This window comes from Barbatula barbatula, assembly GCF_947034865.1.
Source record: "Barbatula barbatula genome assembly, chromosome: 12".
NCBI classification, from domain to species: Eukaryota; Metazoa; Chordata; class Actinopteri; order Cypriniformes; family Nemacheilidae; genus Barbatula; species Barbatula barbatula.
The window spans coordinates 3830416-3854970 of record NC_136775.1 but is presented as its reverse complement, the minus strand read 5'-3'; the positions used below and the strand labels follow the sequence as shown (position 1 = coordinate 3854970).

At 39.4% G+C, this 24555-nt stretch overlaps 1 protein-coding gene across 1 annotated transcript in view; it reads right to left on the bottom strand.

Annotated features, from left to right (window-relative positions):
- The window catches only part of zfpm2a (zinc finger protein, FOG family member 2a), a gene marked incomplete at its 3' end in the record, with an annotated part of 126736 nt that overhangs the window by 90098 nt on the left and 12083 nt on the right, over positions 1-24555 (bottom strand). The gene's annotated exons all lie outside the window — the stretch shown is intronic.

The following is a 24555-nucleotide window of genomic DNA, read 5'->3' as shown; positions in this document are numbered from 1 at the left end:
ACTTTACCTTGTAGCTGTACTTTTTTTGTATTTGCATATTGCGATTGCACGGCAATCGAGGGCGCTGTTGGAATGGCTTCCACCTAAAAATCTGTTACCACAGAAAAACAGCTACCATGCATTTGAATAAGCCTTTCTCTGAGACGCCACCCAACACATAAAACAAATATCTCCATGCAAATTAAACCGCATAAACCACTGTGTACTGACAATACATCTTGCAGGCTTTTTCTTAAACATTCGTATATTATTGCATATATTTTTATCATGTTTTAATTATTGTTGTTAGTGTCATTATTGCTCATACTCTATCTACTGTACAGTAAATTCTCATCAAGAGACTTGGGTTTGTCCTATTGCTACTAAACAACCACCTGGCAACCCCAACAACATTTCAGAAACCACCTAGCAACCAACAACAACATTTTAACAACCAACAACAACATTTTAACAACCACCAATGACATTTCAGCAACCACCAACCAGATTTTAGCAACCATCAACAGTTTAGCAATCACCTAGCAACCAAAAAATAAATTGTAGGAACAACCTAGCAACCACTAACAACATTTCAGAAACCACCTAGCAACCAACAACAACATTTTAACAACCACCAATGACATTTCAGCAACCAACAACAACATTTTAACAACCACCAATGACATTTCAGCAACCACCTAGCAACCAAAAACTAAATTTTAGGAAGAACCTAGCAACCACTAACAACATTTCAGAAACCACCTAGCAACCAACAACAACATTTTAACAACCACCAATGACATTTCAGCAACCACCAACCAGATTTTAGCAACCATCAACAGTTTAGCAACCACCTAGCAACCAAAAACTAAATTTTAGGAACAACCTAGCAACCACTAACAACATTTCAGAAACCACCTAGCAACCAACAACAACATTTTACCAACCACCAATGACATTTCAGCAACCACCAACCACATTTTAGCAACCATCAACAGTTAAGAAACCCCTTAGCCAAAACCAATAACATTTTAGCAACAACCTAGCAACCCCAACAACCTAGCAACCATCAACAACATTTTAGCAACCACCTACATTTTAGCAACTAGCAACAGTTAAGCAACCCCTTAGCCAAAACCAATAACATTTTAGCAACAACCTAGCAACCCCAACAACCTAGCAACCATCAACAACCCCTTAGCCAAAACCAATAACATCTTAGCAACCACATAGCAACCACCAACAACATTTTAGCAACCATAAACCCAGTGGCGTAGCCAGGGGAGGGGCCATGGGGGCACTGGCCCCTCTTGAAAACTGATTGGCCCCCCATTGTGCCCCCACCCTTTTACTTGTCTGTCACTCACAAATTCAAATTATAATCGTTCAGTTTGTAGTAATTTATTATTGCGTCGCGATGCTTCTCAACGAGGACCAAGAATAGGAAGCTGCTGTTTTCCAACAACAACAACAAAACCACACGGTAAGTTGATCTATTTTATATTGCTTATGTTTTTTCGATTAGCGAGTTGTTGCAGTGCAAGAAGGGTTTGTTATATTAACGTAAGCAGCTACCATCTTTCGGTGTTAGGACAGACCAGGTTCGATGACGATGTTATCTCCTAGAGCAGACTAAGATAATGCTAATCGTTATATTTACTATGCGCCTGACCTGATGCTGAATGTAACATGGGATTTACTTATTTTTGGCCGCAACAACGCAAGTGATATTGCAAGCGAGGTGACGAAACAAATCGTACGATCTATGATGTTTATCTAACGCTACACACTTTAAGGTGAGACACGGCAGGCAAAAACATAGTTTTCTATTATTTTTTACTAGTCAATTGTGAGATTTGGGGCTAATGTTATTGTCTTCAATAACATGTCGTCTTTCAGACTTGTGGTGAGACAAAAGTTGGCGTTCTAAATCCTCTCTCTCTCTCTCTCTCTCTCTCTCTCTCTCTCTCTCTCTCTCTCTCTCTCTCTCTCTCTCTCTCGTTGGATCCAATATGGTCATTTCCTTGTCATCAGCAACCAATCGTGAAAGTAAAATGGGGCATTTAACTCTAAAAGCGAATCTCATAGCTGATGCCGACAATTTCCGACAACGTGATTCGTTCAGACGCATCACGTGACATGCTCTGACATTTCCACAGTGTTTTTGACTGTTTTTCTGTTCAGTTTAAGGCCATAAATGCCGAGTTATAAGTTTTTAAGTGTTTTAGTTGGTTTGTATTGTTGTTGTTGTTGTGGTGGTATGGTATAATCAGGGCTGCACATTTGCTTAAATCACATAAGTCCCTATATTTAGATATTGGTACTTTAGTATATTGGTCATTTCAGGATCATACAGAAAAAGTGCACTCCAGAGTGTTATTCTATTAATGCATAAAGTTATGTGGTTAAAATCCTTGTATTTTACTAATATGCCTTTGTGTTATAGCTGTCTCTAGGGATGAAACAGATGAGAGTGAAAGTGATGTGGAAGAGCTGGATACTTCCCCACCTTCAGAAGCTGAATTGTACTTTTTTTAAATTAACCAGATACATAAACCTATTATAAGCCACATTTTACTACTTATGAACTATGTAATGGTTTATTTGTTTGGTCAGTATTAACAGTTGTTTGGCTAAAATTAATTGTATCTAATTTCTATAACTTGATGTTTACTTTTCTTGCCATCTTGCTATACAATATATTGTAGTTTTCTTGAATTTTGTGTCAAAGTAAATAAAATTGGTCTCAAATTTAGTGTGTACTTTGTTTTCACAGAAGTTTATTTATTACTGTTTTTCTTTCACTTTTGTAAAGTGAAAAGTTAACACAAATTGTTTTGTTTTGATTAAGAGCCGTGAATAAATGCTATTAAAAATAACAGGGTATCACTGTTTATTACTGAATTTAAAGGTTCCTAAACTCTTAAAATGATTTTGATATACAGTTCACTCAACACAAGATTGGCCCCTCTGTATTAATTGTGGCCCCTCTTGTGCCCCCCTGTTGAAAAAATCCTAGAATCGCCCCTGCATAAACCACCCTGGTTACAACCTACAACACAAATGTCCTTGTAAATGTAAAAAGATTGTTTAATAACAAACATTTCTGTAGCTATTCTTTGTAAAAAAAAGACTGTGGTACTAAAGATCTCTTAAGCTTTCTACACACTTTGATAAATACAGTAAACACAGTAGTACTTTACTTTTTCGATCTTTTTATCACATTTTTTATATCGTGTTGTTTTAATTTACATTTATAATAACTAATGCGTTTGCTGTGATAAATGTTTTACTTTATCGCATTAAACTTCCATAGGCCTACTGTTAAATGCAAGGAAATGGAAACCAATCGCATGATACATTTAGTTTTAAATAAAGCCCCTACGCGCATCAAACTCGACCTGTTTGCATGTACGTGTGCAGCACCAAACCAATAAACCGGGGCCTACCCTGTACTGTATTTAACATACCATTTTGTTCGCCCGTCACACGGGAGCGCGGCACTCGCTTTTAATAAAGCGGTAATTTCAGTGAAGAGCCCTTTCTTCCTGCGCAGAGCACCGTCAAGCACCGCCTGATCTTCCCAAACGGCCAGCTCTGTTCATTAAGACTGTTAAATGACTTCTTTATAGTGCGCTACATCTGCAGGACTCGTGCTACATGAAAAGAATTAGCGCACAGATCTTCAATAGACACGGTGTGAAGTGCTCGAGAGAGCAGCCGTTTAAATTAGGCTACAGTTTTATGATGTTATCACCCTTCACCCTTTTACCGGCTCGCAGGGGAAAGCGGCACATCGGCGTCCTCGCAGTACATCTCAATATGCTAAAAGCAGATGGGCAGAGAGATATCAGACCCGCAGAAGGGGTTCTGAAACACCGTTCAAACAGACACCATGAACAATGAATGTCTTTAAATTATAAAAACAAAATGGGTCACAAGCATTTTTACGTTGTGTTCATTTTACAAATCCATTGCCTAGTTCCCCGCACTTGCATTAGATGCATTTCTGTAAATTTCTACAAGTAACGGTTGTCAGGGACCCATTACCTCCCTTCACAAAACATCACATCTAATAGATTCCTAAGATGAAGCATTTGGACAACTTTTGCTTCCATTCCAGATTTTCTCACAAGGCTACTTCATCCAACCTGCTCTGATTACCAAGTTCAAGCCCTTCACGCATGTTTGGCTTATTATACTGCATTCATTGCATGAAGAGACCTGAAATAATTTCAGAGACAGCAAACGATAAGAATAATGACTTTCTAAACGACTGGGCCCGCACTCCTAGCTCATTTTCTGATAGTGCTGTACCCTGCTATATTTAGTTGTATACTGTTTAAAAGTCTGTCACAATCAATCTCGTGACGGCTGCGCTTTGCAGATGCTCGGCGGGGCCGAATGCGCCGGATGCTGCGCTCATTGCCTCTGACACCATCAGAGAATTGTTTGAACCCGAGAAAGAAAATCGATGTGTGAATCTGGTTGCATGAAGAATCTGAGAGAATTAAAGTCATGTGAAAAGCACAGGCTTTGTCATCTGTTTTACACCAAACACTTTTTGATTATTTATTGACAAACTGCAGGTTTTTCGCTAGATGTGGAAAATTGATCTGCGGTGTTAAACTAACAAAGATTTCTATCTGTGTCGTAGTCATTGGGTGACAGAGGCCTTCGCGATGCCATGTCTGTTTGAACCCCTCCCTCAGTTAAAATATATTAAGATAAAAAATAAAGGAAAACCGGCGTGTTGCCTACGGCATGGCCATAACTTGCCCATAAAAGTGAAAGTACTACAACATATTAAGTTCACTGCATAGACTAATGTAAAAGGAGATGCGCACAAACCTTTTAATTCAAGTATTATTTACATACTTTCATGTTACGAACCCAACATTTTCTTTTCTCTCTCAATAACAAAAAAAGAGACATATAAAAGAAGGTGCTTTGTCGCATACAATGAAACTTAATGGTGACCGGCCCCATCAGTCAAGAGAAAAGTTCAAGCATTTCCTAAAATTTGTCAAGTTTTCACAAGCCACACAATAGCTATGAGTGAGACTTAAAGGAATAGTCCACCCAAAAATGGTCCCCATTGACTTGACCATAATCATTTTTATTCCTACGTGGAAAGTCAATAGGGGCCATTTTTAGGTGAACTATTCCTTTAAAAATCTGTCATAATTTATTCAACCTCATGTTATTCCAAACATGTATGACTTACTGCATTCTGTGAACCACAAAAGAAGATATTGTGAGAAATATTTAGCGGTTTTGTTTCCATCCAACGGAAGTCAATAGGCACCAATGTTGTTTGTCTACCAAAGTTCTTTAAAAAAGCAGGCTTGTAAGGACATGAATGTGAATAAATGAGTGAATTATCCCTGAACAAGTAAAAATCATTGCTGCCTGAAAATCATCCCTTTTGCCAGTAACAAGACACACGAGGACTAATGAGATTTGATCAGTGATGCCAAAAATGGTGTGACGCGTTTTGACGTGCCATTTTTAAATATATGTGAATATGAACTGCCTTATAAAGATCTGAAGAGATCGTGTAAAGCTATTAACTACATTCAGAAGACTTCAATTGCATCAGTTTATATTCTTTTGTTTTGTCTGGTTACTATTCACTTTTATTGTATGGAGAAATAGCCAGGTGACTTCTGTTAAACTTCTGCTTTTGTGTTTCCAAAAAAAGACAATCGTACAGGTTTGGATCAACATTGAGTTGAATGCATTTTCATTTTTGAGCGTAATGTACTGCACCTCATATAAAAACACCTCAACAGCTTTTCATAACCACTTTTGTATGCTAATAGACCTCATCTTACCCAGCGACCTCGGCGAGATACAGATCAGCTGATGCACATGCTCATCCACATCCACACAAAAGTGTGCCAGGTAGGGCAAAAAACAGGCCATCACATGTCCATCACAAATTGATCCAGCATTTAAAATCTCAAATCTGGCTAAACCTGAAAACGGCTTAATAAAGAATGACAAAAGATTACTTTCAAACAGTCTAATAAACTTCAAAACAGATGTACGGGTGATTGTGATTGGCTGTTGGAGCCGCAGTGTGTTTGGAGGCGGGCGGGGCTCGTCTGGGGCCTCTGATGGTGATAGCACACTTTATCAGCTGAAGCCACGGTGTGGAGCCCCATCACGAACCGGGTCTTCTCTATGTCTCTAATTAGGGTAGAGGTAATTGAATCGCATAGAACAAAGCAGCAGATCTCTACAAGCGTGGAAATCACTCTGCTCGCACCTACAGCACTCGCTTTTTTCATCTGGCTGCACCATTGAAAACAGGACCAGGCTTGGCCTGGGGATAAAACACAGCGAGCACCTGAGACCCAACACGAATACATAATGCCGCGTAAAGGCCTTCAGGGACGTCCAGGCCCGTCCAAACCCTGCCAGATTTGGACGAGAAACTGCCTTTTGTGGGCCAACAACAGATTCTGGTGTGGTGCCGGGATATTCAGTGTTTGAAAGTACACGCACGCACGTACACCATTCAGCCTAAAACACACATTACAGCACAACTTTCAGCATTTCAAATAGTCAAGCTAAAGTTTACAAGATTCCAAAAATGTGCGCAGAATTCGTTGAGCTATCATCTACTGATATGTATAGAGAAATATAATGAAACAAATCAAGATCTATCCCAATGTAAAAGTGCAAAGATCTCTTTATTTAATAGCTTTAGACAAGAATGAGTTTATATACAAAACAAAACAATTGAGACCACTTAAGAAAAAACAATCTTACACGTGTCTGCTCAATAAATTCACAAATCACAATATGTAACTGTGTTTAGATCCGCCAAGATATCATTGAAAAGTCAGATCTCATGAACTCACACACCGAAAACTTTTATCAGTCATGATCATCATTTCTTTTTATTTACAACAAGCAATAGGTAACAATTTGGTAACACTAAAATTCATAGAAACGCAGGCCACGTTTACACAATGAAAAACTGAAACGTTTTTGCTTTGCGTTTTTGAAAAGTTTCACGTACACATGACAGCGTTTTCGAAACGGTCTGCATTTACACGGATCCAGGAAAACGGATAAAAACGCTGTAGTATGCACGCCAGGCCAGTGGATGGCGATGTTGCTGTGTAAAGAAACAGGACGTGCGTTGGCACATGCATAGTTATAAGCCAAAAGTGCTTTTTAAACCGTTGGTCAACGTATATGTTTGTTTAAAGTCTGGCGAATGTAAATAGTGTGTTTCCGCTGGTCTTATCGGTGCAGCAGATCCACATTCTGCTGGAGAAAGTTGATTCATAGTCGAGCAGCAAGAGCTCGTAGTACGGGAAGCCGCCATATTTAGTTTTGGCTATACTCGCGTGACTGATCGCGTAATATGCATGCGTGTGATGTCATCGTTATCATAAACTTCCATCTTTCAGTTTACACGGAAACGAAAACGGCAGCGTTTTCAAAAGGTTGCACTTTTAGCCCCGTTTTTAAAAGTTTGCGTTCTCATTCCCCTAAAAACAGACAGCCAAAACGCATACATTTTTGGGGCGTTTTCAGTTGAAAACGTTGTCGTGTTGTTTAACGGCTTCTCAAAGAAACGTTAAAACTCCCATATTCCCCATTTTTATTATTTAAGTTTCCCATGACTATAACCCCTTCAAATGTTTTACCGATTTACTAATAATGCGTAATTTCATACTTGATCTCTGTAAAAATCGCTATAACATTCTCAAAATTATACAACATAGTTAATGAGGTCAGAACATCCAGATATATCTTGAGTAGACTCAATTACTAACTAAACGCCCATAAACATTAGAACAGAGGTTTTCAGAACTGCTAAGAAAACAACACAAGCTCAAATCCAGCGACAACCCTCCCGTGTGCATATAAAAGTGAAATATCCTGTGTTCGGCATCTAGTCGGCTGGAATTGGAGTGGCATAAGAACAGGACTGGCATTTTAGAAGGCCATTAAAATGCTGGAGGCGTTTCTGAACGAGCTGTTGGGCTACGGCGGATGCCAGGATCTCTCTCTCTCTCTCTCTCTCTCTCTCTGCACCCAACTGGCAGGTCTGCATGCCTATTAAAGGCTGAGGGTCGTCCTCCAAATGTTCAACACCAATCACGGAGACCCTGCTCTCTGAAGCTCAGGTGTGAGCTCTCATTAACTCTCTGCACTCTGTCCCAATTTGGACCCGACTGCCTTCCAGAAACGCTCTCGCCGATCGCTCCCCATCAACTCCACTGAGCTCCAGTGAGAGACATTTGCAAATGAACTGACTTTTGCGCTGGATTTCTGAGCCTGAGGTGCGGTCATTTGCATGCATACTTTGAACCTGATTGATTCAAACATGACATGATTTCCCACTTCTCTTTTCTCAAGATGGATAATCTTGAAAACACAACATCAAACTGGACAACAAGACATTATATAAAAAAATATAATATATACATATATATATATGTACAAACAATATATTTGTCCATTTTTATTTCATGTTTAATATAAAATAAGTAAATAAATACATAAATAAATCATGTGTTTAATTATTAATTTATTTAGTGCGAGCCAGTAATCCCCTCCTCTTTTGAGCACTCTCATCCAATCACGTGGCTCCATTCTGGTATGAAGTACACATTCCCCAATCAATTCCTAATGAATAAAATATTTGTTCTTCATTAAATAAAGTACTCCCCTCAAATATTGGTCTGTTTACAAAAATATATGAGCTTTTGTGCAGGATGCTCCCAGGCTTCTAAAGAGGAAAATGCTTTAAACTCTCAGCATTTCGCTTTTAAATCCAGACCTTTTATATCACGGAAAGAAATGATGGGCTTTTAAATGAAACCGATGAGAGCTGTAAATTAGGCCGATAAAACAATGTTTCTCCATCAAGGAACACTTTCTGAAACGGATATGCCCGACATTCCAATTTCACTAGCTAGAAAGACGCAGACGTTTTTTTTAAGCAATAAATTCCTCATTAAGTCAATTCTTATGTGCCTCTGGTTCCTATTTCTATTATTGATAGTTCCACTTTTTAATACCCCAGATAAAAAAATCTGCGCTCTAACTCCAAGGAGACAGAACTCACGATACCATCTAAATATTACTCATGCCAAAGAGAAGTGTGAAGTCTGATGAACATTTCAAAAGAACAATTATTTATGGATCGGCTAAATCTTTTCCACTTTTTAATTAAAAGTAAAGAAAATAGAAGCTAATTATCCTGTAAAGATTAGCCGGTGGGCATCTTTCTGTAAATTACTTCTAATTAAAAGGAAATTGTCAAATGACATTCAAAGTGCTATCCTTTAAAACAGACAGAGGGCGGATTTCTTTCCTCTCGCTGGCTTTCGAGTCTTGATGTGGCCGTGTGAGAGAGATTATAAACTCCTCGGCTGAGGAGGAAGAAGGCCCCGTTTTCTTGTGTAAAGACACTCTGGAGTGTGCCTATTATGTGCCCGGGTGGCCATATCTGTGGAGTTCACGTGGGTCATTATTTGATCGCAACGATGGTCTAACCGTTTAAAGTGTGAGTCAAGAGAGAAATACATTTTCTATTTCGCTGAAAGCGTGGAAAAGAAATGTCTCGGACAATTCATTTGGGGTGGCTCTGTTTCTCGCGAAGAAAATAATTGAATTGCTGAGAGGTTGCTTTTCATTTAAGTATCGTTGTTGTCTCATATGCTTCTCCTGAACTCGTCTCGTCTAGTATTCTGTATAAATATGCAAGGACTGCGAGTAAGCCATTTGTAATGTCCTGTACAGTAGTTATTCTTAGAATGAAATACAGAATAAGCTGTCCGTTGGTGCTAGCAACGCCAAGGCCGTGGGTTCGATCCCAGGTGATTGCACATCCGTAGAAACAAATCTGTAGTATAATGCAATGGAAGTCGCTTAAAAGTAAAAGTGAGTCATGTCGGTTTGAGCATCCTGACCAGCCAGACATGAAAATATCAATTTGACCAAAAGCACGAGACTTTTTGTGACAATTGTTGACATCATAAAGCGAAAAAAGTATAGCAAAGATTAAAACTGCAATCTATAGAGGTTTGCCTCTATATCACCATCTCTGTTTGAAACAAAATTGCAGGCTACTTGATGTACTTGTCTCTTCATCTCCAAATCAAACGAGGTCATCACATTTCTCGCAAAATCTTACCCGACGGCTTAAATGATAAATTGTTATTCTAAGCTGCAAATCGAGTAAGGTAAAGAGACAGTTTTGAATACTTGCTCAAAAACATTTTCCTACCAAAGGTTGTAGACTGCAGCTTAAATCAAGGGATTTTGGAAAAACTAAAACTTCTAGAAAAAAAAGTGTATTAATATACGAAAAAAGTAGAGCCTCTTTATGCAAGTATATACAAAACAACATTGTGCTACAGAACATACAGTATAAACAGCTTTTCTTCGAGACATTTTCAAGGGACGTCTCTTACATTAAAAACTCCAGTTAAGCACACAAATAACTTTTTATAGTTCTTGTACAATTATGTGGTGCTTATTATTGTGATCATATTTATTTTCATGTAGCATCAATGTTTTGATGTATGTTTAGCTCAAGTAAATTTTCAGCTTATATCAGAAATTTTTATATTTACGGTATATTGCAAATATAATTTTTTTTTACATTTTCACATATTAAAAAAAAAATATTCAGAAAATTCCAGAAATGCATGTAAAGGATGGAAAGGTGGGATGAAGCGATGATGGGCGACTACGTCTGGAACTTGGAGAGTATTAGTCATAAAAGACAAAAACGATCAAATGTACCCTTATGACAAATTCCTTGCAACTGTTTTGTTAAACTGTTGTTTTAAACTCAGTGTTATGCCGGTTTCCTTGTAATTTCTGTGTACGAGCAATAATACCAAAATGTATAAATGTGTGAAAATAGTTTTTTTGTGAGTACCGGCGATGGTAAAACAAATTCAGTGATTTTGTTAAAGAAACAGTAAAAATTAAAGCCAAACACAACTTTCAGGAAAAAATATCATCGCGTAAAAGTTTACTTTAAAGTTCACCCGAAAACTTTAGACACACCCGCCACATGATTTCACTTTTTCCTCTATGGAAGCGCCGTATTCCACATCATCTACACAGAAAATATCACAGTCATCTCTACTTGCCCTGCATTCAATCTCCTTACTAGAAACACATGAGATATTACAGAATGGGATGTTTTGCGCTGTTAGCAGACAGTGACGCAGACCGTTCGCTGTAGATTAGGTTTCATGTTGATTTCATCATGTAGCAGGGCATGAAGCTCCTGCAGTGGCACAGTATAATGTTTGTCAAACAGTGGAGCTCGGGGGCCCACAGAGGCCTCACCTACTGTCTCCACGGGGTCTCCAGAGGGTATTTACATTCTTCTTTCATAGAGCATCAGCAGTGTCACGTCTAATGATTCTGACAGACACACACACACTTCCTGCAAGAAAGACGCACACAAGCTTGGTTCCAAAACCACACTGTTTACCACGTTCACACATAGAGAGCTACCATATCAGACAGCATCTTTAGCGTCAAGGAATCTCATAAGTGACTGATCTGGGTATATTTGAAATATTGTGAACTATTTATTAAGTAGATTAGACAGTATTCATAAAACATCACCAGTATTTTACCACGTTTCTCAAGCTTTATCCACAATCTAGGCTCCTCGCAATGCATGCTGGGTTTGTCTTCTCCAAAAATAACACACAGAGGGCTGTCTTAGAAGGTATCTAAAAAGTCAGCATAATCATACCTAACCTTTGGAACGAACTTCACATAACAAACATGCCCATGATGACTCAAAAAAGTCTCCCTATATAGGCAGCTCACTGGGTTTTTAACAGGTCCAGGATCTTTATGCTACTGGAACAAGCCAACAAAAAAAGCTCCCCGCACAAATCAGTTTTAAGTACAGTTGTGATGCCTAATATTCAGATTAGCCCATTGATCAATAAATACATTATTTTTGATGCACATTTACATCCCAGCAGCATGTCTGTAATTATTTCCTAGTGAAAAAACAAACATGTCTAGAAATACTTGGGTGAATTACGCACGATTAGATGAAGAAAATGTAATATAATGACAGACACATTTGTAACACATCAAAGCATCATTACATGTTGATTGGATGGCAAAACCATATGGAATGCACTGAAATGTCTTTACAACCGGCTGTGTGTCGGGGAGGGGACATTTACCTCCACGGGGACAGAGAGTCACTCCCACAGTAACACACAGACGACAGCACATTGACCTTTAACTAAAGCAGCAAGAGAAACCTCTGTCAAAGAGTCCTTAAGAGATGACAACAACCCTCCTGACAGAGCACACACACATTAACACACACACACAAGGACAGATATCTATACGGAGACCTCTTAAGAGACACAGAAGACGGCACTTAAGAAACAGAGTCTTTTCTGATGAATGGTCGCAGCAAATTAACCATAATTCTGTTATGTACTGTATGATTTATATTAATATATGATTCAGACAAATGTTATGTCATCTTTATTTCTGATATAAAACGCAAGTAATCGAAAAGCTCATTGGTTCTAACCCCCTCCCGCACCGTTTAGTTTTTTTTAAGTTTATTAAAATATACAAATATTTATGGTTATTTCATATTGTTTGTAAAAATATAATAGTTATTATAATTGATAAAGGTTATAATAATATAATTATTACTACAATAAAGTATAACATTATTTACAGCACTTTTCTTATAATTATTATTAAGAGAAGAAAATGAAAATGCTAATGAAATGAAAACAAACGTATTCCAGTATGATTAAAAATAATAAAGAGCAAAAAAACAGCAATGCCAAGATCTATATGTAACAGAATTCTTATAGAACGGCATGAAGCTTTGCGACACACACCCAGTCAATAATAATGCCGTCAAACGCGACCACGCTGAGAATTCTCCAACCTAAATATCACAAGCTCCTTTTTACTAAATGCTTCCATATTACAAGCAAATTACTAGTGCAGTGTGAAGACGCCAGCGAGGAACAAAGATGGGCAGCCATAATTATATTGCCACGTGCGCCGCATGTCAATGGGCCGCAGTTCCTCCCGCGGGCGATCCCCTGGGCCCTGGGCATCAAAATGATGGCCAAATTATTTTGTGCTCCGTTGCATCCCGACACAATTATCATATTTACTGCAGCCACAATATGACAACAATGCTGTTTACACCTGTCTGAGAGAGAAAAGGCGAGGTTTGCGCTCTCTAATTTAGCAAATGTACAGTATGCATATGAGCTCGCTGGCAGGAAGTTAAATTAGGTCAGGACTAGAATACATCAATAGCAACCCATATGTGCAGCATCTCCCTCTTGCCTCCCTCTCTCTCGGTGTTCTCGTCTTCGCTTCGCTGCAGAAGTGTGATACGTGCAAATCACATTTGCAGATGAGTTTGAAACTCTTTTAAATATTCAGATATCAGACATCTGAAGCGGAAAGCCGCTCCTTAAGACTCCATCCCGGCAAGAGACCGGATCCCCCGCTCATTAAGAGAACGCTTGCTCGGTTTACACCCGAAATATTTCACACCAAATGTACAGCCTAGGAAAAACATCAGCCTTATCGTCCATAACAATGCAAATTGTCAAAAGCCCGAGGAAGATTTCAGCCGCAAATCCTAAGTCGTTTTTTTTTCTACCGCCGCTTTCTGTCTTGTTTTCATCTTTCGTTTCTGCAGCTTATTGACGCTTTAGATTTTTTCAGGCTAGCATAGAAGTCACGTGTCTCGACGGAAAAAGGTTCAGCTGCCACGAGAAGCAAGAACACAAGTGTCTGCCAACAGCGCATCAAACACAGCACGGCGGGACTGTGCCACCCAGTGCCCGTGCAGTCCGACCACATTTAGACAGGTTAAAAACATCCACAATCACCCGTTCCCTGACCTTATTTAATCAGCGTTAAACTACGTTCTAAACCGGTGCACATATTGACATCATAAAAAGCCAATAAACCTCTAAACGACAAGCCACTTGGCCTCTCGGGTCCCCGGTTTGAAAACTCTCTTACCATCAAACTTGCTCGTTTTCCTAATTGGCTAATGATGTTTCAGTAGCTCTTTCAAAACGCTGTTCTCTCCATACACCCCCCTCCCGCGTCAGCCTCGTCTCCCGCTTGTTAGCCCCTACGTCAAATTTGTCTCCGTGCCATTTTAATTACAGCCGCAGCAATCTCTCCTGTGGCATTCTGGGAGAACACCGATCTGCAAAAAAGGTGATAAGTGAAGACGACACCCAGCTTTGGTATCAGCCATAAACAGACACTTAATTGAATCATTTGACCTGAGAGGTTGATCGCCTGCAAAAGCATGCAGCAGGGAAGGAAGACGCTTTTGGATTATAAAACGGACGAGTTTTGCGTGCCGGCGTTGGCGGCCTGCTTGCGTTGTGACACTACAGGACAGATAAGTGCTCTCCGTGTGCGTTACCTTCTGCAGATGGAGGCGCAGGCGCTCGTGCCCACCGCTATGCACGCCGATTTGACTGCGCTCCATTTTTTTCCTCCTGTGGACAGACTATTTGTAGATGTAGGAGTTATCAATCCGAGCAGACGTGCAATCCGGGTCCGGTGTCACTTCCCCTCATTATGTTAATGGTTAATGCATGCAAATGAAAACATTCCTGCAATTTGATTTCTTTGAAGATAGTTTGCATATTGTCTTAGCCGTAATGACGGCACACTTTCCATCCGGTTCGGATTTATGCGAGGCCGGTTCATTTTTATCAGCTCTGAGTTCATTTCTAGGGCTACTGGAATGTGTTTTTTCCACTTACCGTCGAACTAATTAGGATTCAGGTAACATAAGCAGATTTTTCACGCTATTAGTGTTTTTCTTAATTAAGAAACAAATGAATTTTCCCCAGCAAAAGAGATGGAACGCTGGGATACAGTGCCAGAGGCCAGATGCTGTTGCTCTTAATTAGAAGTCACTCTATTGTCTGAGCTTTTTTAATGAAGCTCCAATCTAAATGGATATCAAAAAAGACCGCTGGAGCAGAGGAAAGAAAAACCGGCCATTTTAAATAATAAGAAAATAAAGATAACGCGAGACAAAAGATATGTCCTGCCAGCCGACTTCCAGAGACAGTTGAGCGGAGAGCACGCGGCGTGCCCCTCACCCCGATGAACCGCCGCCGAGCTTCCTTTAAAACGTTTCACCTGCCCACCGCGCCGCGCTTTCACCGGCTCGCTCTCAATCCAGGTTTTTGTAAAAAAATGGAATCCAACGGTAAAGGTTATTTATTTTGATTTCAAGACAACCCTCGCGGTCGCTCCGAAGAAAATAACGCGGAGAAAAATGCTTGTAGCATGCGTGACACATGACACGCTTAGTTTTGCATCTAAAGGCCGTTTCGCATGTTTTGCATTTTGACTTTATTCACACACCAAAAGAGAAAATTCGACAAAATAAATAATAAAACAAAAATGTTTGCAAAGTTTTGATGCGGGCGTCTGTGCGAGGCGCAGTCAGCGGGGTCACTTGGGCCGGGCTCAAAGAGTTGGGCAGTGCATTTGGTGGCTCAAGGCGATAACATCGGGTGCCCACGCAGGCGCGCGCCGCGTGCCCACATGTGTTGCCAAGCCCATCGGTTCTCCTTCAGACAGCATGGCTTAGGAGCTCCCAGCGGATGGGCCAGAGCCCACTGATATGTGCCCAGGACCGCCGTGCATGGGCCAAGCGTCCTCGCGCCCAGGGGCTGTGCCATCGATGCCCGTCACGTTTGCCAGGCTGGATGCCACCCAGCAGCCCATTTTAAAAGAGCTTTCTGCTAGATCAGGTATGCGGTGTGATTTCGCTGTCCCTTTGTAATGGACCCAGTTAAATGCGAGCCAGCCTGACTTTTAACTTGCGTTCTGCCTTGCCTTTCATTCGAGACGCGACTCATAATTGATTTCAGAGTTTCCAGATTTTGGATGCTTGAAAGTAGCTTTTTTTCCTCCAGATACCAACTGTGGGGCCAAGTGACATCAAAAAGCATTTGAAAAAAAAATTTCCTTTAAGAACAATCCTTTTTTAACCTCAATTCTCACCTACCACAAGCAACTCTCTCTAAGAACAGCCGTGTTTCAAATACGTCTACTTATCCCTAAAATTACCATAATCCTCCTGCGCTTCACCCATGCGCGGCACAGACCTGCTTGTTTATTTCTATCTCTCTGAGAGATTAGAGCGGCAGATTAGCTAGTGCTGAAACACGAGTCGCCATCAAAGACGGAAAGGATAATGTCACTCTTTCTTTCCTCCCCTTCCTGAAGTTGTCGGAATGCTATTAGAACAATAGCAATGCGAACATGCCGTTGAGCGTGACAACAATGGCAGCAGATCCTGAGGGAGCAGTAACTCCCTGTGAAAACAGCACATATTAAGCCTGTACGCATCACATGTTAACATTCAGATCTTCTGATCTGATAAAAAGCATCAAACTGATCCTTTTATTTCTTCTTTTAATGAGACTACAAGCCCTGTATATCGTAAACTACTGTATCTGGGGTGTTTGAAAAAGAAAATGCATTTAAACTGCTCATATATTGTAGCCCACAAAACAACAAGCAAACTGTTTGATCTACTAAACAAAGTTTGCTTTATCGTTGAAGGGATAGTTCATCCATAAATGAAAATTATTTTATTATTTACTTACCCTCTTCTCCTGCAGAACACTCAAAAAGATATTTTGAAGAATGTTGGTAACCAAACAACACTGGCCCCAATGACTTTCATTGTATGAATACAAAACCACAATTCTCAAAATCTATTATTTTGTGTTCCACAGAAAATACAGGTATTAATTGACACGATAATTAAACATATGAACGACAAAAATGTGTATCCTTGGGTGAACTATCCATTTAAGGATTCCAGTGTATGAAATTTAGCAGCATCTAGGGGTGAGGTTGCCAATTGCAAAAAGCTGTGACCACCCCTCCATTTCGAAGCACTACGGAGGCTGGCAAAGGGCTAAGATGTTGTCACGTTTCCGCACAGACTTGTGATTGTCTGTTTCTTTGAGTATAAAATGCTTAGACTGTGTCATTGTCATGACATCTTATATACGTTGTATTTAAAAAGAAATCACAAAAGCAGCATTGGGTCTCATTCGTGAAGCAAAGACATTTTATGCGTGTAAAAATCATTCACGATTCTTCCCCAAATTGTTTCACTGAATTGAATGAGTTAAGCAAGAACGATTTCTCGAACCATTTACACAGAAATTCGTTCTGCTTGCGTTTTTATGAATGAGGTCCACTGTGTGTTTTCTCAAGTAAAAACAAGACTCTCGCTGATTACCATGATAATGGCACATTCAAGGGGTGGTGCTGTGGAATTTGATTTACTCAAAATAACGTCAAAATTCCCTCAAACACACGGTTTTTGCACTGCTATACAACACTCTCCAGATTGAGCCACAGCAACTCAAAGCCCTCCGGAAAGTCTGTCTGATTAAATATTTATCATCTCGACTTTTGAAAAAACAATTAAAACATACAGACACGTTCCAAACATCTTTAATCTAAGTGTTTAAAAACAATCTTTCTAACGGATTAGCTCATAAGCGACCTGTCGGAGGAAAATATTTCCCTGCGTGATTATTCAAGGTTTGAAATATTCAGATCAAATGTGCTTTTGCTAGCGATACACATCCATTACTCGACACGGTCAACCTTTATAGACTTTGCGCTATGTTAGACAAAAATCCGAAAGACAAAAACCACAACATTAGAAATCACCGACACCATTGAAAGTTTCTTTTCTCTACAACGCAGGATTTCTTTTAAGGCTGACTAATTATCTCAAGTAGGGGCTTTTTGGAGAGTACACAGGCAGTCAACGTTCATCTGGTGCCGATAACAAGCCTGGGTCTACAAGCTTCAGTTATCCGAGGGTTAGGAACAGCAGCACTCCGGTACCCCTTCTTGGATAACAGCATTAGAAGAAGCGATCCGTGCCTCGAAATCCGCAAAGATGCAGCGCCTGGAAGCCGACACTGAGAATTTACTTATGTTGCACCGCTTAATTCCGACAACGTGAAGCAGGCCTCTCGGATCACACTGTGGCAAACAGAAATGCAAAACACTGTGAGAAAGATACCTTAAGAGGATATAAGTGAGAGAGCAGGTGTGAGTGGAGTTGTAACAAATAAAAAGAGTTCGACAAAGAAAAAGACCCCAAGAGAAAATGTTTTGTTTCAGATTTGTATCTAAGATTTTCATTTGGTTTTGATGCAGATCTAAAGCACATCTTGACTTCATCCTGGGTTCATTTTTGGGGTGAGATGTCACCTCGGTGTGGCTTCATATGGGGACATCTGCCACGAAGACCAGATCCAATCTGTTGCTTTGTCAAGCCAAAAGCACAACAAACGCAGCCGTACAACAGCCGTACAACAGCCCCCAAAAATGACATCACGAAAAATATTAAATGAAACGGCAGTAAAAAAAAAGATAGACAAGTTAGATGTTTATGTAGTTTGATATTAAGACCAATGTCAGTTGAACTTTATATAGTTCAGAAACTTGACTTCATGGATTCAATAAAGATGAAAATGTATATATGTTAATATATGTTAAGCACTGCTTAAAGGGACAGTCCAAAACGAATATAAATGTTCTGCCATCATTTATTCACACTTGTCATTTTCTTGTTGCGTCACAAGAAATTGCTCGGCGGATTTGCGTTCATGCAATGGAACTCAATGGGGAACCGTGATTGGTTGCCAACATTCTTCATTTTTACTTTCTTGTGTTCTGCAGAAGAAAGAAACCCATTCAGGTTTGGAATGACGTGGGTGAATAATGATGAAATCATTTTTATTTCCGGGTGAACTGTCCCTTTTCCGACAAAGTTTTTGCTTTCAGGTCTTAATGGAGTCTGGATTCAAATATTAACTTTGTCTTGGATGCCTTAAGACAACTTGAAGTAAAACAAAAGCTTCAGACACATAAAAATCACATCCAACCACTTTAACCACACGCTTCCAGTCAAACCCCCAAAGTGTCCCCATCACCATCCATCAAACCTGATGATGTTTACCTAACCAACTTTTGATTTCAACCTGGACCCTCGTGATCAGACAGACCCATGACCACCAACACTGAAAACACAAGTTCATTGATGGAAACTGTAGCTAAGTATACCATGGTTTTAAAACAGAGTAAAATGGTAATACCATAGTACCCCTGAAGTAGTACAATACCTTCAAATGTCAATTTTCTTCGTATGATGAGCAACTGAACATTGTCACAAGCCATCAATTTCCAACATGGCTGTGCTAATTTCACTAATCACACCACATTCTCTCTCATAATACAATCATTTCAAATGAAACCGATACTTCACGTCCGTGTATTTATTTATTTGGTGAGCAGCTGTGTAATACGCGAGATAACGTACAGTCGGCTGGTCATTATCGCAACATGAACCCGTTCTGGGTGATACCAGAGCCCAGATCGTGTGGGTTTATTGCAATAGATCAGAAGTCAAGAGTACAAAACCACAGCACACAAACGCACAAAAACACACACTGATACCAACTCGCACTCCACTTTTAAAGGTCTCTAGCCTTGTACACTGTTATTGATAATAAAAAAAGTGGTCAATATACATCATCTGGCGGAAAGGATTATATTCTTATCTAAAATGATATTCAATAAAGTATGACCACAGAAACGCGACTGGAGTGCTGCTGGTCTGGAAAAAAGGAAACATTTTATTAGAATTAAGATCAGTGTCGAGATTAGTAGGAGAAACAGCAGTGTGATTCCTGTTCAAGCCGATATTGCGCTTTGTGTTATTATTTTTTTCTCATTTCTAACACACGGAGCGGATGAAACTCGACTCGGGAGAGTGCACCTGTGCTCCCGAAAGGAACCCGCAAGGCTTTTAGTAACAGACCCAAAACATGCAGAACTGATGTGTATACGGTGACCTCCAAAAAGGGTTTGCGCACTCAATTCACACTTAAAGGCCTGAATGTCATTCCGTTAGATAACAGAAAACGTGTCAGACCTTTCCTCAGAGCTTACTTTTTATTTTCTCAACCAACTTTTGAATGACTTTTAACCAACTGATGCCAAGCGGATATTTAGTGTATGAATACAATTAGCCCCTTTCAGGGAACTACATGGTATTACCAAGTTCAACTAATGTTTGCATATAACACTATCATGTCCTTTTACAATCTATGATCTTCCTTCTACTGTATAACACATGTTACTGGGACTGTACTTAAAATCCACATATTTATTTTTGCTACCCAGAATAAAAGAAATGTGGACAACATTAAAAGTTAAAATAAAGAACAAAAGAAATTATTTGTCTAACTTTTGAAGGCCAATGTAGTCCAAGAGAACATATAGCTGCCGTCCTTCTGAAAATGTAAGCTTCAGCGCAAGTTCTGCCAGGAAGACTCAATCTTACGTCACTTACCACGCGTAGACCTAACCAATCATCATCTAACACTTGGAGTATATAAGATCCCCAATTACACTTTGTTTGCGTTCGCAGTTGAAGCCGCCAATATTCATTCAATAAGCAGTTTTCAATTTAGTCAAGTCAGCTTTATTTGTATAGCGCTTTTTACAGTTTTCATTTTTACAAAGCAACTATACCTGAAAACATTGACTATAAGCGAAACATATAAGGTTATGCAAGTCAAAACACAGGTCAAATATAAGACGGACTATAAATTCCTATATGCAGTGTCAATGAAATAAAACTATAAAATTCTAGCAGCCCCCCCAGCCAGGCAAACGGCCAATACTCCATTGGAGGAGAAAAACAACCTCAGGGAAACCAGGCCTAGCCAGGGGAATTTAGACAGATCTAACATTTACTTTAGTCTAGGACTAGTCTTTGCGGGAAACCACGGGAAACCGTCTCTCTTGGGAAAATCTTTTCAGTATTCCTCATTTATAAAAGCCAAACGTATGAATGTAAATTTAAATACAAAATAAAGGCTATGATTTTGAAGTGTGAATTGCCACAAATACGAAACATTCCGCTGCTCATATACAGCATGTGTATTGTGTCATTTCACGTTTTTTGCATAAAAAAACTTTTCAACCTTTTAGAAACATTGACATGCTTCAGGTCTGTAGTTGTTTTATTAAAATAGGCGGAATAATACGCTCTCATTTGAACTGCCTAATTAAGCGGATATCCACCCCTCTGTAATGCCCACCAATTACAAAGAGCTCATTTGCATACCTGGAGGGCATTAGTAGTCGGTTGCTCAAATTAAGCTCTCGAACCCATTCAGCGTTCAACGTCCCGTTGGTCAGTGCTTAAAATGAGACAGATGTTTGTTGTTAAGCCCAGTGGTATTAACCTAATTCTTCTTCAACTTTACTTAAACTGATATTAAAACACTTTGACTTGAGATTCAAAATGAGCAAGAAAAGACAACATTCTTCAGAAGCATTTTTGTCCTGATTTCTAGTAAAAATATTTGAAACTTCTTAAATTACGACACGTTAACAGATATTAGATATATAGTCTTGTTTCATGAAAGAAGATATAAGAAATAGGTAAGTTTATGTTTAAAACAAATTGTAAATGAAATCTACAGTAAGTTACTGGTAAACATGCGGCTAAGCCTTACTACTGTAGTATGAAATTGAACATCAACCACATTTTATGTCGAAAAATCTCTTTCTGTATGAGAATAAATAACCATTACATGTAACTTCTTCATAAACAGCTCTAAAATCAACACTTTTATAAGATTAAAAGATAAAGAGATGTGACAGACACGTTCTGTTTTCATTTATAAAGAAATCAAAATAAAAGATGGTTGCCTATTTTCTTAGTAACAAAAATGACATTGACCTCATTGAGGCCTTACAGGCCACCTACAGAACACACACACAGCTGCCAACATGAGAGCACTTCGAATCAGTGTCTCGAACCCACACACACAAAACTTTGGGTGTGTTCAAATTGGATGATGTGTGCAGGCCCGGGTCCATGTTGGAGTGGTGTCAAAAAGCAATCAACGTTCCATCTCTGATGAGTCCGGCGACAGCGTGAATCACATCAAGGATGGAAAGCTGATGTGCTGGCCGAGACCAATTCCAACTCCATCCCCCGCCCCCCCTACCCAAAATGCCACACAATCACCAAAGAATTGACGTTCATCTCAACTCCAAAAAAAGACAAGAACATAATTTGTGTCCTGATTATGATAGACTCTTTTATTCCACTTCTCGACACAGCTAAGGAGAGCTGACGTTCAGGAGTGTTACTATTGACTTACAAATGTCAAAATGTGGAAAAAATGCGTCCAGCTCAACCGCAAAATCAGTCAGACAGCCAAAGCCGTGGGAAATGGACGCGAGAGTTCTGGAAATAGTCGTCATACTGATTTAAGCATCTCTTCTTTGAAGCGCAGGGCTAATTTTTAGATGCTTACGAAATGCAACACGATTACAGACGAGGAATAAAAAAACACTCATTTTGCAGACATTATATGATTTAAGGGTAAGTGAATTAACCCAGACAGAATGTTTTCGAGCGCAACTCGTAACTACACATAAATGATAAAAGCCAGATACGTTTAGACAGTATGGCACACCCGGATGACTGAATGCCAAAATACGCAAATGAACCAGAAGTTTCACAGTAATCACTTCTTGATTATTTCCTAAACCAATGCATCAACTTCAATTTTTACACCCATTCTAAAAGCCTAAAAGATCTTTTAAAAGAATAGTTCACTTAAAATACAAATGTTGTCATTTAGTCGTTATATGATTTTTTTCTTCTGTAGAACATAAAAGCAAATATTTTGAGAAATGTGGGCCAAGGTTTTTTGGTTACCGACATTCTTGTCAGAATGCACTGTAAAAAATTATATTTACTTAAAAATATTTACGGTAACAATATTAGACAAAATGTTTTATTAATTAAAAGCTTATTTTTAACACAATATCCCATGAATAAATCAAGTAAAATGACTTAAATTATTTAAGCACGTCACGTGATAAACTTCAAAATCAAGAAGATATGCTAATTTAAGCATTGGAGTTAACTTAATCTTTTTTAACTTCAGTTTAATATGTATTATTGTTTACAACATACATGATATACAAGTAAGCTTTGAGATGTCGCAGTACTTGGATAGCAACATTACCGTTCAATGGGTGAAAAAGACCACCACTCAACCACCACTCTTCTGAACGATGGTAACCATGAAACTCCGAAATACAAACAGAATTTCTTTTAAACCTTAAACACAACTGAACAATTAAGACTATAAAGTCTTTTTATTATTGTAAAGCACACAAAAAAGCACTTTTTCACATAAATGACTCTCCCAATGCTAAAGTAAAGATCATTTATACAATTAAAGCGGGTGGAGGAAGTTGTTATTTAAAAAGGCGTATTGTTTGCAATGCATGCATCTTAAATGCCAAAAAGCTCAACTTCGTATACATTTAGCCTTCGTATTCTTTTCCATAACACGATCTCGAACACTTTTTCCTCTCTGTCCCCACAACACCCTCTCTCTCGAGCTTTGGTAGTAAAGATTGGACTCCGATCTCAACTTAGACACAGATCGCGAGGATTTTACAGATGGTTGGGAAGAAGCTATAACATTTGAGCGAGCCCGATTTCGCACCAGTGTGTGTGCGCTGGTGTGTGTGTGAAGCAGGCTACCTCTAATCCACTGACTGCAGAGAAGGCCTGCAGCTATCCGGCCGTCCAGCACTGCCCACAATCCTGGCTGCTTCTACAAAGCCATACATGGTGCATTAGAGGCCCGGGCTGAAGGACTCTCTGCTGATATGGCGATAGGTGCTGAATAAAAAGTCCAGAGAGAGCCGTGCGGACAAACACGTGCCTGAACACCAGAGAGGCATTCAGTCACACGTTGCTCCCTATTCAGTATGACCACACGCCGCTGACCCGTTCGCACCTCAGATCGGGATCAGGAGGCTCCTGAATTAAAGGCACGGTTACACTTGGTGTCGTATGTTCACTTCCATTCATACACTCGGCAATGCAGGAGAATGAGAACGCTGCATACTAAAAAATATATATATTTATATACAGTAATGACATGAGAAATTGTCTTTGCTCTTTATTTAAATATATTATTAAAGATGCATTCAAAATGCTGTATGCGCGTTTTATAGTTGTGTTTGAGTTTAAACTAAAGCCAAGAACAATTTAGGAGGCTTGGCAAAAAAAGAAAATTACAACCAACACATGCTCAAAGCTTAAAGAGTCAAAGCCCGGATAAATTACTACCACAAGAGGATAAATTTTTTTGCAACAGATACAGGTTTAGTGTTTTGTCCACTTTGTATCATCTCATATTTTAATCTAAATTGAGGAGGCAAATATATATCCCCCGTCCACTAATGTAAATACGAGAGAGAGAGAGAGAGAGAGAGAGAGAGAGAGAGAGAGAGAGAGAGAGAGAGGGAGGGAGAGAGGGAGGGAGGGAGAGAGGGAGGAGAGAGAGAGAGAGAGAGAGAGAGAGAGAGAGAGAGAGAGGGAGGGAGGGAGAGAGAGAGAGAGAGAGAGAGAGAGAGAGAGAG